This window comes from Phascolarctos cinereus, unplaced genomic scaffold (assembly GCF_003287225.1).
Source record: "Phascolarctos cinereus isolate Bilbo 61053 unplaced genomic scaffold, phaCin_HiC Scaffold_9;HRSCAF=440, whole genome shotgun sequence".
Lineage (NCBI taxonomy): Eukaryota > Metazoa > Chordata > Mammalia > Diprotodontia > Phascolarctidae > Phascolarctos > Phascolarctos cinereus.
This window is the reverse complement of record NW_027556402.1, coordinates 129,611,463-129,622,993: the sequence shown is the minus strand read 5'-3', so window position 1 is coordinate 129,622,993 and position 11,531 is coordinate 129,611,463. Positions and strand designations below refer to the sequence as shown.

General features: G+C 37.7%; 1 pseudogene; it reads right to left on the bottom strand.

Annotated features, from left to right (window-relative positions):
• Positions 1–2,319: 2,319 nt before the first annotated feature.
• Positions 2,320–10,630, bottom strand: LOC144455448 (ER membrane protein complex subunit 4 pseudogene; annotated as a pseudogene).
• Positions 10,631–11,531: the final 901 nt, after the last annotated feature.

The following is an 11,531-nucleotide window of genomic DNA, read 5'->3' as shown; positions in this document are numbered from 1 at the left end:
ATTGATAAGGGTAGCTTAGAGTAAGTGAAGAAAGTCCCGACTGTAATATTAATCTCTATAATTGTTTAGAAAGATCTAAGTAGATGAAGATAAGGATGAAAGTCAAACATTGATCTTGTTGCATGCAGCTTCTATCTTCTATCTCCAAAGTCCAGAGGAACTCCTTGTGATGCACTATCATATCTCTAAGGAGTATTGTCAGAGTTGAGACTCTGGGGATGAAAGGCAGTAGTGTCCCAAAGTCAAGGGCTTTCCGCAGGTCTTTCACTAACAAAGGAACATTCTATTCTAGTATGGATCCACCTGAAGTGCATTCACATTTATCTCTTGATAGTCTGTTAGGTGTGGGGCAGCTAGGTGGCACAGTGGATAGAGCATCGGCCCTGAAGTCAGAAGGACCTGAGTTCAAATCCAGCCTCAGACCAAACCCTTGACACTTACTAGCTGTGTGACCCTGGGCAAGTCACTTAACCCCAAATGCTTAAAATAAAATAAAAGATAGTCTGTTAGGTATTCTTGAAATTCTTTCTCAAATGGGCACTTTTCCAGTGGGGCAAATAGCTTGTGTTGGCATGATCACTAGGATGTGGTTGTGATTGGCATAGGTGAAAGGAATATCTTTCCTTCCTCCCACCCCCATTGATAAAACCACACATTTTGGAAATCCTAAAATTTATTATTGCATCTATTATTTCCAAGTCCCAAGAAACTCTAGAGATATTTATCATTATTATCATGGCAGTTAGGTGGCACTGCAGATAAAAGTCTGGGCCTGGAGTTGGAAAGATACAAATTCAACTGTGGCCTCAGACATTTACTAGCTGTGTGACTCTAAGCAAGACACAACTTCTGTGTGATTCCTCATCTTTCCTCATAGTTTCCTCATCCGTAAAATGACATAAGTGCCTACCTCCCAGTGTTGTTGTGAGGATGAAGCGAGATGATATTTGTAAATAGCACTTAGTACAGGGCCTGGCACAGAATAGGTGCTTAATAAATGTTTATTCCCTTCACCTTTTGCCCAAGGTGTTGTTATGAGGATAAAATGAAATAATATTTGTAAACACTTCCTAAACCCTAAAATGCCATGTAAATGATAGCTATAAATTACCAGACATAGTATTTGTAGAAACTTAAATCTAATAGAAGAATGCCTACTGAGCATGCTCTAAAAATTAATAGATGACGGAAGGTGGCACTTGTCTCACAGGATTTAGAGCTGGAAGGTACATTAGAGAGTAGTTAGCATAAAGCCCTCATTTTACAGATGCAAAAATTGAGTCCAAAAAAGAGCTGTGGCTTGCCCAGGGTTATGCAGTTATTAACAGAGCCAGGATTTAAAACCTGGGCACTAAGATTCCAAATGTACTGTTTTTCCCCCTGCTTCTTTCTGACTCCAAGATCTAAGGAAAAACAACAACAAAAACAAAAGCTAGATAAATACAAAGAAACCAAAGGTCATGAGACACATGAAGTTCCTGCACTTTTGAGAATGTGTCACATACATGGAGACAACAGCTGCCATTGATGTAATGCTTTAGTTTGCAAAACACTTTGCAGATAGTATCTCCTTTGATCCTGGGAAGTACGTACTATTATCACAAGGATTTGACAGATAAGGAAACTGAGGCAGCTAGCAATCAAATTAATTGTTCATGGTTACACAGCTAGGAAGTGTCTGAGGCCTGATTTGAACTCAAATCTTCATGAATTGTTTAGGGGTCTATCCACTGTGCCACACCACCTACTTGCCAATATCAATCAACAAGCATTAATTAAATGATTACTATGTGCCAGACACTGTGCTAAGTGCTGGTAGTACAAGCAGAAAGAAAGGTAGTCCTTGCTCTTGGAAGCTTATTCTAATGGGGAAAGACATCACATAAAATAAAGCTGGAAGGGGTGGGAGAAGACTCTGGGGCATTGTAGAGAAAGTCCCAGAGAAAATTCAGGATCACAGCCTAGAGAAGGAGGAAGACATGAGTAGCATGGGAATCTCCTTAAAATGGAAGAAATGGGAGGAACAGGAGGAATTAAGTGTTACATAGTGCAGTGGATAGAACACTGGGTTTGTTATCAGAAACACTTCTCTTCATGAGTTCAAATCTGGCTTGAGACATTTACTGCAACTCTGGATAAGTCTCTTAACCCAATTTGCTTCAATTCCTCATCTGTAAAATGAGCTGGAGAAGAAAATGTCAGACCACTCCTGTATCTTTTCCAGGAAAACTCCAAATAGGATCATAAAGAGTCAGACACAACTGAGATGACTCAACAACAAAAAAATAGGATGAACCAGACAATCAGAAGGAAGGGTCTTCAGGTACAGAGGCTACTTCCAATGTTTGAATCTAGGACTGCCAGTGAACACTCAGGTTGAAGAAGTTTTTGAGTCATTGTAGAGTAAATCATGTTGGAGAGGAGAGTCAAAAGGGCTGCCTGGAGAGGAAAGTGAAAAACATAAAACAACATTCCACAGTAATGATAATTAATATTTGTATAGCACTATAAAATCTTCAGAGTACTTCATGTACGGTAACCAATTTGAGCCTCCCAGGAATACTCCCAGGTGGGTACTTTTGTTATGATTATTCCCATTTTACAGATGAGGGAATTGAAGCTCAGAGAGGTTAAGTGACTTGCCCAGTGTGACCTAGGTAGCATATGGTAAAATTGACATTGAACTCAGCTCTCCTGACTCCAAATCTTAGTAATCTTTCCATTGTACGAATTGAGGTCATACAGCTAGTATCAGAGGCAGGATTTAAATTCAGGTCTTTCTGAGTCCCAGTTTAGTGCCCTTTGAATGGCATATAGTACCTCCTGCTCTTGCTTGAGTGGGTGGACTTCATAGCTGGTAATTTGGGATTGTAGGGATATCTATCCATTATTCTTCATTGCTTCTCATGAGAAAAGACTTGATGGCCTCTTTAAACATATGTAATTGAAAAGGGAGTCAAGATAAAATAAATATTTTACCGGATGTCACCTTATTTTGGCTTAAATTGAGTGCTTTGTTGTTGAAGGTTTGTCAAATGACTTCAGATAGTCCCAGATCACTCAATACAATCTGGTTTAAAGAAGACAGATTGTACTGGGAATAAAAGAAAGCTAATTAAAAATGAAGTTATCAAATAAAGATGGAATAGCAAGAGATTAGATGACAACCTTTAAATATTTTTTTGCTGATCAAATAGATATTAGGGACATGAGGTACACTTTAATTAGAGAGAGATGTGACTGTGACATAGTGGGCCACCATGGCAATTGACCTAAAATGGAAATGAGAAGGGAATTTGGACCAATGAAACTGGCTACATTCTCCCTTATACAGTTAATGGTGTTGGAACACAAAGATCTAATTGCAAAATCAAATATTAATTTCAGTAGAAAAATAGAGAAAGTTCTGATAGGAAGTGAAGTATAATACTTATACTCTTGTGTTTGTCACATCTGGAAACCATTACAGCGTGTAAGGTAAACTTTTTTTGCAATTCAGAAAGCTTTGGGGAGGGGGAACAGAATCCATTGACATTAAAAATTTTATTTTAAAGGTGATAACAGCAACAACAGATAATAGCACCTATATAATGCTTTTGGGTTAGGAAAGCAGTTGATATAGTCTCATACAAGCTTCACGACAGCCTTGTGGTGTTGTGGAAAGAATGCTAAGTTTGCAGTCATGAAGCCAGGATGAAAATTCTGCTCTGCCACTTTCTACTTGTGTGGCTTTGGACAAAGTATTTAATAAGTGGGCAAGACAGTTTCCTCATGTGGAAAATGAAGGAATTAGAACAGATGACACTTAAGTTACATTTTAGCTTTGTTTACAGGATTGCTCCTATAATATAGGCATTATTGTTCCCAATTTTACAGATGAGGTTAAGCAACTGACCCAGGTCACAGCCTCCATTTGAAGATGTCCAGTAAAGAGGAACCAACTAACTCTCAAGGTGGTCAAATCAAATGGGCCAGCTCTAATTACTAAGAATCTTTTCCCAATGCTAATTAATTCTATTTTTTGGGAACAGACAGAACCAAACTAGTCGTTCTTCTGCATGACAGCTCCTTAAACATTCTAAGACAACTATCATGCTTCTCCCTGAGCCTCATCTCTCTAATGCAAGTGTTTTTTAGCATGAACCACTTATATAAAGCATGATCTCAAATCTCTCCACTGTTTTGGCTACCTTCCTCTAAACAATCCCCAGCCTTAGAATGCCCTTCCCAAAATGAGACACTCAGAACTAAATGAAAAATCATGGAATTACAGCTGGAAGTGACCTGAAAGGTTACCCTGTCTAGCTCCTGGGCATAGAGAGATTAAGTGACTTATGCAAGGTAGAGCTGGAATTTGAACTCAGGGCCTCCAACTCCAAAATTTATGTACCTTGCTGCTACTTTGTCTGGTAATTGAAGTCTTTATACACCAATTGCCTTAGAAAAAATTAAGTTCCAAGAGGTAGGCACTCTTTGTTGGTCTTCTATTTGGTATTTGTTTCCCCAATGCTAGCTATAGTTAGTTATTTGTGTTAGGGGCCAGTTATTAGTTGATAGGGTAAAATGAGGCATTCACAAATCATTGGCTAATCCAGATAATGGAATTTACTTTGTCTTAGCATAGCAAAGGTATGCAATAAGGATACAATGGCATTTAGTTTCTCTGAATATTTTATAAATGAAGAATTTGAAGACAGAAGAAGGTAAATGATGTGCCCCTCATCTCCATATAGAAACACACCTAGTCAACAGAGCTAAGCATCATTACTCAAACGATCTTCAGACATCTACCAGGTTGGAGGTACATCAAATCCATGAGGGTGAGAATTTATGCCCTTCCATTTTCTGACTGCGAAGCTGCCTAAGAAGGCAGGGAATAATCAGGTCCCAGGGACACCTTTATTGCATTTTAGGAAACATTGATCACTGCTGTGGGGAAACAGAGGAGCCCTGGTGCTGTCACACTGCAAAATAAACTAGTGCTTCACAAATGCTTTTGACAATGCTGAAGTGAACACCTAATGCATGATGTGACCAGGAAGAACATTTGGGTTCAAATCCTTTCTCCATCACTTATTAGCCATATGACCTTGGGAAAATCATTTGGCTCGAGCTTCAGTTTCCTCACGTGCACAGTGATAAGGTTGAGCTAGATAATCTCTAAGATCACTTCCATTTCTGAATCCTGTGGTCCTATAGTCTGCTCCTTCTTATTCTTCTGGGGCATTTTGAAGAGAAGTACATAATTGACTGATTCTTCTCTTTTGTTTTTTCTTTGAAAGGTTTTGGGCATCCTAAATTTTAACACAGCGGTCAGAGATAAGAGCTTAAGGGAAAGTGTTTTACACAGTTATGAGGAATTTCTTTCACAAGAATTAAAATAAATGTGCTCCAATTGATCTGCATGACTTTGGGTCAATAATTTACCCTCTTTTGTTCTCAGATTCCTCATCTATAAAGGAATGGTATCAGAATAATTGATTACAAAAGTCCTTTCCAATTTAAAACCTTAAGAGAACATAATAACAAATAAGTAATGATGAGTACATTAGAAAAGTATTAAAAAAAGTGGTGGGGGGAAGTTTTTGAAAGTATGAAGGAGGCAGATTTCAGCTTCATATAAGGAAAACATTTTCTTTTTGTTATTGTTTGTTTATTTTTTGACAATGTAACATATATCCATAAGTGCAATGGGCTCCCTTGGGAGATTTAGAGTTATTCCTCACCAGGATTCTCACCTTGATGTAGTAGATAGACTAATGGACTTGTAGACATGAAGACCCAGGTTCAAATATTGCCTTAGATAATCTTGCTGATCTTGGGAAAGCCATTTAATTTCTTTTGGCATGAGATTCTCATCTATAAAATAAGAGAGTTGGACTTGCTAGTCTTCTAGTTCTAAATCTGTGATCCTCTATGAGCTGGTGGTGGAGTAGATAGAGTGCTGGGTCTGGAGTCAGGAAGAACAGAGTTCAAATCCATCCTCAGACACTTAATGTGTGACCCTGGGCAAGTCACTTAACATTTGTTTGTTTCAGTTTCTTCAACTGTAAAATGGGAATAATAACAGCAGAGTTGTCGTGAGGATCAAATGAGAGAGTTTTTGTAAAAAGCACCTGGCACAGAGTAGGTGCTGTATAAATGCTTATTCCCTCCTTTCCTCTATTTGTGTTTTCTCTATTTCCTCTATGATTAATGTTTCTCTGACCATTTATCAGTGACATTTTAGAGAGGATTTTGGTTTTTATATTAGATGAGGTCCATTCCAACCCCAAGATCCTATAAGTCTATAACATTACAATCCTGACCTCTCTTTAAGCTCTAGAGCTGCATTTCCAACTACCTATAGTACCTGCCTCCTCCTTGCTGAGAAGTAGAACAGGGTAGGTAGATAAGGCTGAGATTTGGAGGCAATAAAATTGGTTCAATCATACCTCAGGTTACTTACTAGCTGTGTGACTCTTTTTTTCCTTTGCTTCCTCATTTACAAAATGAAGGGATTGTATTTGATGGCCTCTAAGGTCCTTTCCAGGTCTCAAATTATGATCCTTTGATCTCTCCCTGAATATGCCATTGGCACATATATCTCAACATGTTCAAAGCAAGTTTATTATTTTCTTTCTAAATATTCTCTTTCTTCTTTCACTATTTCTGTCAGTAGAAACTGACTGGTGAGTCACCTAGTCTCCCATATTTGAAACCTTTGTGTTATCTTTGATTCTTTCTTTCCCTCTCTCTCATCTTTCAATTTGAATCCGTTCTCAAGTTCTGTCATTTCTTACCTTCATAACATTTCTTTGACTATATCCTCTTCTCTCTATTCCCATAATTACTACCCCAGGACAGGTTCACATTACTACATACCTGCACTATTAAGATGGCCTTCTTAAGGTCTTCTCCCATCCTCTTTCTTCATCCCACTGCCATAATCATTGTCTTTATGGATTGATCTGCTCAAGCTTGTCCTCTGCTCTAAAATCTTTAATGACTCTCTCTTGTCTATTGAATAAAGTTTGAACATTTTCCTCTGTTATTAAAGTACCTTTTAAGGCCAGTATACAATCTAATTCAACAAGCATTTGCAACCTTATATTTTCAACTTTATTTAATAATGTTCTTTGATATGTATTCTGTGTTCCAGTTAAACTGGATTAATATTTGCCTCTTAAACATGCCCAGTATATCCTAGCCTTCTTGTCTTTATTTATGCTGTTTGCTATTCTTGGAATGCTTTTATCTATCCCTTATCACTGATTGAATAATTTGCCTTCCTTTAAATCCATACTCAAATGCCATATGCTCAAAGAAGCATTTCCCATTCCTTCCTATTGTAACTATTTCTCCTTCTTGGAGGTTAGATGATAATTGAGGAATAAGGCATTAGCACAAATAGATACAATGCACAATATTATGGTACCAAAAGGACAAATGGATATATATATATATATATATATATATATATATATATATGTATATATGCTGAGGAGAAAGATCATTGCTGGTGGTAGAATCAGGGAAGGTTTCATGGAGTAGGTAACATATGTGTTAAGCTTTAAAGCTAGAAATTTAAAATATAAAAAAAGGTGGGGGGGAAGACGGGCAGGACTGTATTAATGGGACATAAAGTAGACCAGTAGAGATGAACTTTTGATCCACTCTTCTCTAGATTAGTTTCCAGTTTCCAGATTTATAGAAAAGTATAATAGTATTGATAATTCACAAACTGTGTCTAATCCTCAAACTTCTTGTATTTATTTGACTTTGGAATATGCTACATGTACACTTTTGCATTAAATTTATTTTTTTAGCTTTATTTTAATCCAACAATTTACATTAGCTGTCTAATATATTTGAAGCACTGCAAACTAATATAAAATCTAAGTTCTGAACTAGATGACAAGAAGAAACCAGTTCTGCAATTTAGCACTTGCAATGGATAGTTCCAAATATGGATAAGATATGGGTTGGGAGTTCAACTCTATCATTGTGTGACAATGACCAAGTCACATGACTACTTTTGGTCACTATTTCTTCATCTATAAATATATAATGTTATTAGGATAGGTAATCTCTATTTCACCTTCTATATGAAACAATTTATGATAAATTGCCAAAATAAATGTGGACAAAGAGGTCTACAGGAAGATTGTTCATTCATTCATGTACTTAACAAACACCTATGAAATAGCTATTTTGTAAAAGATATTTTCTAAATTTTAGGGATACAAAGACAAAAAAACCCGACAAAAGTCCCTGCCTTTGAGGAAGTTACATTCAACTGGGAGGAAACAAGAGCTAGCTAGATAAGTTAATGTAAAATACATACAGAAAAAATTAAAAATAAATTGAAGGAAAATGGTGGAGGATGCACCTGGGAGCTGGGCCTTGATGGGAATCCAGGATCCCAAGGAAGGGAAATAAGAAAGGAGAGAATTCCAGGCACTGGATCAATCCATGTAAAATCACAGAGGTGGGAGGCAGAATGTCATTTATAAGGAACAATAAATATTTATTTAGCTATAACATGTGAGAGGGAGTAATCTAAAATCAGTCTGAAGAATATAGGTTGGTGCCATATTGATGCAGTTTAGGCACAGGCCTCAGCCCCTCATCTCCCTTTGAAAGCCTTCTGCCTTTTGATCTTATTCTAATGAACCCTTGTCCCTTGCCCTAAAAAGAATCTGGCTCCCATTTGTCTACAGGCTCCAGAAAACCCTTAAACTTTTAGGTTCCTTATCCACTCCCCTTATCTCCCTTTGAAAGCCCTAGCCCCACCTTTTGACCTTATTCAGATTCCTTCTAGTTCCCTTCATTATGTATTCCATTGTCTATTCAATCTCTTAGACCTTCCAATCTAAATTCTTACCTAGAGTCTTTTCCCAGCCCCCTTCTCTGGCCACCCATAGTCACTTCAGTGTATAAAAAAATCCACCCTGGCCCCCATTCAGACTCTGAGAATCTCATGCCCAAAAGGCTGAGACTTTCTCATGCCTGCTCATGCTTACGGGTGTCACCTGGCCTATGTTTTTGTCACTAATAAATTTTTCCTCTGGCTGGAAGAAGATTTGAGTTGTTCATTCAGACAGGGCCCAGCATCACAATCTCAGGGGTTCCCAGCAGTACCCCTTAAACCTATAGACCTCTTCAACATGGTGAAGGGTTTAATTACTTTTCAATAATCAAATAAAGATCTTTTAATTGTATCTTAGAGTCAATAGGGAGCCATTGATGCTTCCTGAGCAAAAAAGTGACATAATGTGGAGTATGGATTGATGATGGTAGAAACTGGAAGCAGGAAGACGAGAGATTGAGGGACTGAACTAGGGTCATTGTCAAAAGAATGGAGAGATGGGGAAGAATGCAAAAGTTTTTGTTTTTTGGTGGAGATAGAATGGATAAAAATAATCCAATAATAATCCCTACTGATTGGATATAGGGGTAATAAAGGAGGGCGAAAGAATCAAAAAGAACTCCAAAATTATGAATTGAGGTTACTGGTGCATAATCAAACAGAAAATATTAACTTGATTGTTCTTAGTTCAGCCAAATCTATAAGGGAAGAGTAATATGGAACCATGGAAAGAATGTGAGACTTCATTGGGAGACTCTGGTTCAAATCTTGGTCCTGATTCATCAAAACTATGGCAAGATGGAGTGTTTCTGAGACTCAATTTTTAAATTTATAATATATAATGAGTACATATGATACACATATTCAAATAATAGTAAATAGCACTACCTTGCGTGCAACCTTATTGAGAAGAAATCATGTAAAAAAATCCTTTTTATGACATTCACCAAATGATTTTATTTATTTATCTAGATGAGAGGATTTGGGGTCAGAATCAAATCTTGATTCTACTGCTTGTTCTCTTTAGAGGTTTGTCCCTTTCTAGGAAAAGAGGAAAACAAAGAACTAGATAACTCCTCAAGGTCACTAGGAAATTCACTATTTCTTTCCTGTTTTTCTTTTCCAAGAGCTATTCTGAGCTATTTAATTTATAGAGAAAGGAGAGGCTGAAGGAGCTATTCTTGTTTATATGGAGTTATGGTTTTATTGTCCTTTTTGCTCTGTATTGAGAACATAAATAAAATTCTTTACATAATTTTAAGCCAGAGGCTTGAGTATAGTGTTTTTAAAAAATAGATCTCTGACCCTCTAAGATTTGTTTCCTTTTGCCTTTGGAAATAGAAAAGCTTTTGGGTTCTTTTCAGCACAAGAGTAATAACTTTGCAAAGAAGAATGGATTGAGGTGTTACTGAGTACGGACAGCTGACAAAAATCAGAGGGTATCCAAGTGGGATGCTGGTTACTACTTTCCCCCAATCAAGAAGCTACCCACCATCACTAAACTCTATTCTCTCAGAGGGCTCAAGGAAAGGCAACTAGTCTGGTGCATGTGTGGACAATAGCCCCATGGACTGGCACTTGTAGACAATTAATGTCAACCCTATTAGGTTCTCAGTAAGGTAGACCAAACTATGGAGGAACTTATGACTTGAATTCCAGGATCTTGAATATGGCCAGAGTGGCTCCAAGTGCTCAGTTGAGCTGCCAGGGTATCATGTCCACCATCAAATGGAAAATGGAGATCATGAGACTGGCTATGTATGTGATAGAAAAGTTCATGGGGATCATATTGATGGGATTCATGGCTAAGTCCTTATAGCATTTCTCTATCGTGATCTGCTTTTTCTCCTCCATGCTTGATTTTCTCACTTGTTTGTCCAAGAAACTCACTGGAATTAACCTGACATTTTTGGTTGTTTTGGCAGTGAAGCTGAGACTATACAAGTGCTGAAGTTACCATTGCTTTCAGTGATGAGGAACACTGACCACTTTTCTCTGAGGATAGTTCCCAACCCCCAAAAAGCACTTATGTGGTCTCAGCCTCACTGCCAAAACAGTCAAAATTGTTAGGTTAGTTTAAGAGATATCTTGGAATAGTTGGTAAAGGGCTAGTAAGATTCAGAAAGGCCTACATTCAGCTAACTCTCTCTCTCTCTCTCTCTCTCTCTCTCTCTCTCTCTCACACACACACACACACACACACACACACACACACACACACGAATACCACATAACCATGGACAAGTCACTTACCCTCTCAGCAACTCTAAACAATACCTTAATATTTTAAGTTATAAAAAGAGTTGCAGAGTTTCTGGTCTGTATCCATGGAGAGTTACCATGCTGGGAGTTCCTCTAGTGATGAAATCACATATCTGGAGTCCCCCCTCCACACAACACACACACATATCACAGCCATTGGCAGTGCACTATCATTAACTCTTTTTTCTACTGTTTTCACTCATCAGGAAAACCTGGACTCAAATATTATGGAAATATTAGGAAGTTACATTCGTAGTAAAACACAAGAATTGGCACTATTAACAAGGCAAGAAAGGTGATTTTCAGGTTTTGATGGAGATATTTCCTTGAGTGTAGTGTGAGAAAACAGTTATGAAAAAATAATTATCCTGTCACTTTCTCTTTAAGCTCTGGCAGTGAACTGAGAAGACTTGAATGC